The sequence below is a fragment of the Thamnophis elegans genome, chromosome 13, assembly GCF_009769535.1.
Source record: "Thamnophis elegans isolate rThaEle1 chromosome 13, rThaEle1.pri, whole genome shotgun sequence".
Taxonomy (NCBI): domain Eukaryota; kingdom Metazoa; phylum Chordata; class Lepidosauria; order Squamata; family Colubridae; genus Thamnophis; species Thamnophis elegans.
The window spans coordinates 29,248,399-29,255,340 of record NC_045553.1 but is presented as its reverse complement, the minus strand read 5'-3'; positions in this window follow the sequence as shown (position 1 = coordinate 29,255,340).

The following is a 6,942-nucleotide window of genomic DNA, read 5'->3' as shown; positions in this document are numbered from 1 at the left end:
AATGCATGCTTACATGCATTTCTATGTGCATTGCACATACATATGCAAAAAAAAAAAATCCAAAACCTTGAGGTTTCAATGATACAGGTGTAATCTTGACAATTTGTTTCATCTACCTCTGCCCAGACACCCTTGCATCCAACATACTACTCTCAAATGTGGTGCAAATTCAACCCTTTGTTGTTAATTTATCTATCAGGACATCTGTAAATATTAATGATAGGATTAGACAGGATTAAGAACATGAATAAGGGCCACTGTCCATTTCTCTAGGGCAGGAATTCTCTACCTATCTCCACCCTATGGGGAAAGCAATTTCCCTCTGCCTTTTTTTTTGGCACTGTCAAAAGTAGTATTTTTTCAGCTGTGCCCATGTGTGTGATATTGTTGGATTCATCTACTTGCTTCATTCCCTTATAGGCAAAGAGCTGCACTGCAAGTTCACCAGTGGAAACATGAATAGTGGACATTACACACACACACACACAAACACACATAAACACACACACACACACATTTACTGATCAATTTTTTTTCACCGATGACAAAGTGAAAAACGTTGGCCCTGTATAATGAATTTTCCTATGTGTGTTTTTAATCAGAAGACTAACCAAAGAAATCTGCACTTCCCGATTCAACCTCATTGACAAAACCCCTTCTGTTGTGGCCTTTTGGCCACTGGCTCCTCCAGCAGCTGAATCAGAGGAGGTGGCGATTGGGAGTCAGCATAAGCATCAGCATCAAAGTAACCTTAGAGGTCTGATGGGGAAGAGGGAACGGAACTGTCAGAGAGAGAGGGGGGAAGAGCCTGGGCTGTCCGTCAGCCCTCAGATGAAGAGTCAACAGCCTTCAAGTTTGGAGGTGACTGATAAGGAAGAGGAGGAACATCTGGGTCCAGTACCTGACGTGCGGATGCACAGAAGGCAGAGGAGAGGAGAGCAGTGGAAATCTATGGGCTGGTCCTTGGGAAGGAACAGCCACCACTGCTAACGAAGCCCCACCCTAGCTCTGGGGATAAAAGGCAGGGGCCGGAGATGAATAGATGTGGAAGACAACTATTCATCTTCCGGACAGATGGCCTTGTTAGCCTGCATTAAGAGAGAAACTTTTTGCAGGGTCTGCCGGCACTCCTAATTAAAGGACTCTTTGAGTTCACTTCAGAGGCTTTGTCATGTTTGGGGAGCTGGGTCAGAACACCTTCCTTCCTTCCTTCCTTCCTTCCTTCCTTCCTTCCTTCCTTCCTTCCTTCCTTCCTTCCTCCCTCCCTCCCTTACTTCCTTGTAAAGAATAATCGGAAGCCACAGAACATCAGGCTATCATTATGGAGAATGGAGAATGGGATTGAAATCCAAAAAAAGACTTTTAAAGCCACCTTTATTTCCAGCGATAATGTGCCCAAGGCTACAGGGAAAATCCTTATGTGGCTTGAGGCCAGCTTTTCAGAAAAATAGGTCAATTCCGGTAGAAAATACTAGCTGAGACTTATAGATGTAGGGCAATAGGCAAGACCGTTGAGTTAAAAAGCTGGTGAGAACAGACACCATTGTTTTAAAGACAGTTTGTTGCACAACAGTGATACTAGAGGGCGTTACGAGAAAAGCAGACTCTTCATTTAGTGGTAGCTGAAAATAACAGGGATTCTTAAAGGCACTATATTAGATTGCAGAATTCTAGCACCTCCAAGGCTATTGACCAGAGGTGAAATTCAGCCAGTTCTGACAGGTTCTGGAGAACCGGTAGCAGAAATGTTGAGTAGTTAGGAGAACCAGCAAATAGGCTGGGCCTGCCCTGCTGCCTCCCAGCTGATCTTCTTTTGTTCCCCTGAACAAGAGAACGGAGCCGGAAAGCAGGTTAATGGGGTGGGGAGGGAATGGGGATTTTGCAGTATCCTTCCCCTTCCACATCCACAAAGCCACACTATGCCCACCACTGCTATTGACTCCATGTATCATATGGAAGAACAATTCTGTATTTGTAAAATAGGTAAGATCTCTTTCTTGCCAGTGAAAATTTAGACCTACTGTATCTGTAGAAAACAATATACAAACCAAAAAGGAAGAAAACCCTTAACTACAGTACATTGTAAATTGGATTCCTTTTCATAACTTGGACAAATACATTTTTCTGTGAGTACCTGAGTAAGTTTCCTTCCCTAGTTAGAGTTGCCTTAAACATTGAGATGGGCAGCAAATTCAACGACTATGGCACAAACCAGCAGTGGTAATTCCAGTGGTAATTGGCATACTGGGTGCTATTCCAAAAGCACTGGAATTACATTTAAAACAGTTAAAAATTGACAAAATCACCATCAGTCAAATGCAAAAAGCCGCACTGCTTGGATATGCACGCATATTACAAAAATATGTTACGATGTCCTAGGCCCCTGGGTGGGGCCTGACTAGTAACCAATGCCAAATCCGGCGAAACAACTGGCCGCTGTGATACAATTGTATAATAATAATAATAATAATAATAACAACAACAACAACAACAACAACAACTCCGCCATTGCCGGTCCCAAGCCCGGATGAGAAAGGAGGAAGGTTGGGATCAGGTTGGCATCTGGTCCCGTAAAAAACCCCCCGCCAACCCATACAATATGGTGAAAAAAACGAATAAGAATTCCATACCGCATCGGTCGTCGCGCGGGTTAACAAGGGCCGCGGCGGATGTTGGGGTCCCTGGACATCCGTCGACAAGTGGGCTACAAGTGGACCAGCCAACAAAACGACAAAAATATAGTGCAGATGAAAACCGTGCCATAATGGCCTGTTACTACAACTCAGAGCCAGAAAAAAGAGGATATTTAAAGCGAATGTATGAATTATGGAAACAACAATATCCAGATTCAAATGTTAGTGAACAACGACTAGCAGATCAAAGGCGATTTATTATACGGAATAAAGTGTTTAGTGAAGTTGAACATGAGGAAATTCAGGCAAATTGCAAAACCCAAAAAACAATATCACAAGCGGAAATAACTGATATTCAAGACACAACTAAAGACACTATAGTAGAACTCCCAGAAGAAGGAAATAACATCACCACCACTAGAACCAGTTATCATTGAACCAACTGATGAACTAACTCAAAAACAAAAAGAATTGAAGGATAAGATCATGGAGCATTTTCTGCTTAATGAGGAAAGGCAACGTTTACCATCACTAAAAACTGTGCCTAAGAAAATTTTGGCCCCTATCATGAAAATGGTTAATGCAGTGTTTTCAACAATTGAACCGGGATCCATCTTGGAAACAAACCAGTTAATGTACAGCGCAGCTGTAATAGTCACTAATGAACTAGGCATTAAAATTAAAGTACCTAGTCACACAACAGAAAGAGCATCAAAGCCAAAGTGGAAAATCCGTCTAGAACAAAAAATCAAAAAATTAAGGGCAGATGCTAGTAACTTAAAGAACATGCATGAGCAACGGCTTAAAAACAACAAAATCATAGATCGGCTAATCAGAAGATATAGATTGGATACAAGAAACATCAATGAAGCTGTAGAGATTGTAAAACAGCAGATAACAGCAACAGCTAGAAAAATTGAAAGATATGAGGCACGAATCATCCAATATAAACAAAATCAGCAATTTCGATCAGACCAACGGCGTTTTTATCAAAGTCTTAATGTGAATGGTGACACCAAAAGTGAAAAACCAGAAAAGCAGGCCACAGTTGAATTCTGGAAAGAATTGTGGGAAAATGCAAAGGACTACAACAAGGAAGCAAAGTGGATACATGACTTTAAGAAAAGCATTGGCAACAAACAAATGCAAGTATTAGAAATAACAACTGAGATGATCAAAAATCGAGTTAAAAAGGTAAAGAATTGGACATCACCTGGAAAGGACCAATTACATGGTTTCTGGCTCAAATATCTGACCAGTTTACATGCAATATTAGCCAGGAAACTGAATGAAATTTTACAAAAGGGCCAAATTGATGAATGGTTGACAACTGGAAAAACATACTTGATTCAGAAAGATCCAACTAAAGGAACAACACCTGAAAACTATAGACCAATAACATGCTTACCAACAACCTTCAAATTACTCACAGGCATTATTGCAGATAACATGATGGATTATTTGGAAACAAACAACATCTTGCCAGTAGAGCAAAAAGGCAACAAAAGAAGGAGCAGGGGCACAAAAGATCAGCTTCTAATTGATAAAATGATATTAGAAAATTGTAAGAACAGAAAAACGAACTTGAATATGGTCTGGATTGATTACAAAAAGGCATTTGACTCACTGCCACATAGTTGGATCATAAAATGCTTAGAAACAACTGGCATTAGCAAAAATATTACATCCTTTACTGAAAAGGCAATGAAACAATGGAGAACTGAGTTGGCAGTAGGGAATGAGAGCTACGGAATGGTTAATATCAAGCGAGGAATTTTCCAGGGTGATTCACTTTCACCTCTTCTCTTCATCATCGCAATGATCCCACTATCAGTAATCTTAAAAAAAATGAAATTAGGCTACCAAACAGCCAAAAAAGCTGAAAAAATTTCGCATTTACTATATATGGATGATTTGAAACTCTATGGAAAGTCAGAAATAGAAATCCAATCATTGACAAATACAGTCCGAGTATTCAGCACCGATATTTCAATGCAGTTTGGCATGGAAAAATGCGCCACTGTATCCATAAAAAGGGGCAAAATCACTGCATCCTAGGGAATTGAAATGCCCAATGGCCAACTAATTAAATGCAAAGAAAATGAAGCCTACAAATACTTAGGCATTCTGCAGTTGGATAACATCAAGCATGGAGAAGTAAAAACTATTGTCAGGCGAGAGTACACCAACAGAGTTAGGAAAATTTTGAAATCTAAATTGAATGGTGGAAATACAATCAAGGCCATAAATACCTGGGCAATACCAGTTATAAGATACACAGCTGGCATAGTTAACTGGACACAAGCTGATTTGGACCTTTTGGACCGAAAAACCAGGAAACTAATGACAATGCACTACAGTTTACATCCATGTGGTGATACTGATAGACTGTACCTGCCCCGAAAATCAGGTGGCAGAGGATTATTACAAGTGAAGCAAACAGTTGAAGAAGAAAAACATGCACTGGCTGATTATTTAAAAGAAAGTCAAGAACATCTATTAATCGAAGTAAAGAACAAAAATCTACTGAAGGCCCAACAGACAAAACAAGAATACAGAAAAGATGTGATAAAATCAAGAATGGAGAGTTGGCAGAACAAAGCACTGCATGGTCAATTTCTGGAAAAAATAAAAGATAAAGTGGACAGTGAACAAACTTGGTTATGGTTAAAAACAGGTACATTAAAGAAAGAAACAGAGTCACTAATCCTGGCTGCGCAAGAACAAGCTATCCGCACAAATGCCATTAAGGCCAAAATTGAAAAATCCTCTGATGATGCCAAATGCAGACTTTGCAAAGAAGCTGATGAAACTGTTGATCACATACTCAGCTGCTGTAAAAAAATCGCGCAGACTGATTATAAATTGCGGCACAATTCAGTAGCACAAATGATCCATTGGAATTTGTGCAAAAATTATAATATTAAAACAGCAACAAACTGGTGGGAACATCAGCCTGAAAAAGTCACCGAAAATCAGATGGTCAAGATCTTGTGGGATTTCCGTATACAAACCGACAAAATACTGGTGCATAATACACCAGACATCACACTGGTTGAGAAAAATAAGGTCACAATCATAGACATCGCAATACCAGGTGATAGCAGGGTCGCCGAGAAGGAACATGAAAAAATCACAAGATACCAGGACTTAAAAATCGAAATTCAACGACTATGGCACAAACCAGCAGTGGTAATTCCAGTGGTAATTGGCACACTGGGTGCTATTCCAAAAGCACTGGAATTACATTTAAAACAGTTAAAAATGGACAAAATCACCATCAGTCAAATGCAAAAAGCCGCACTGCTTGGATCTGCACGCATATTACGAAAATACGTTACGACGTCCTAGGCCCCTGGGTGGGGCCCGACTAGTAACCAATGCCAAATCCGGCGAAACAACTGGCCGCTGTGATACAATTGTACAACAACAACAACAACAACAATAATAATAATAATAATAATAATAATAATAATAATTTAAAACAGTTAAAAATTGACAAAATCACCATCAGTCAAATGCAAAAAGCCGCACTGCTTGGATCTGCACGCATATTACAAAAATACGTTACGACGTCCTAGGCCCCTGGGTGGGGCCCGACTAGTAACCAATGCCAAATCCGGCGAAACAACTGGCCGCTGTGATACAATTGTACAACAACAACAACAACAACAACAACAACAACAACAACAACAACAATAATAATAATAATAATAATAATAATAATACAGCCTGACAAAGTAGCAACAAAGGTGCATTGGAAAATCTTCAGTAAATATCATTTGCCTACAAGAAGAACGGCAGGTCCATAAAATAGAAATAAAATCATAGAAAATGAAGAAGCTACAATGCCCTGGAGTTTCAAACAGACAGGCACCTGCCACATAACACATCAGATGTAACAATTATTGATACCCCCCCCTCAAAAAAAAATCTGGATTGTGGATGTTGGAAGAAATATCCATCTGGTTCAGTCCTAAACTGGAAGAAAGACATGGGAAACATGTCTGATTGGAAAGGCTGATTGGAAAGATGGTTCATCGATGAAGCATAACTACATGGGTTTGAGGTCCTGTACAGTTGGACATAAAGTTGAGAATGAGGGTTATTTATATCTTCTCATGGGTCTTGCTCTTGAGCTTCCTATTCCTGTGGCAAGGGCACATCTTCTATTGGTTGCTGTCAGACTCCTATGGGGCTATGCAGGGTTCATAGCTGAGGTGGTCTGAGCTCCCAGGTTTGGTTGAAGCTTGCTGATGCAATGAAGGGGCTTGTTGTGCAATTCCTATCATGGCTTAATTGCTTTGTC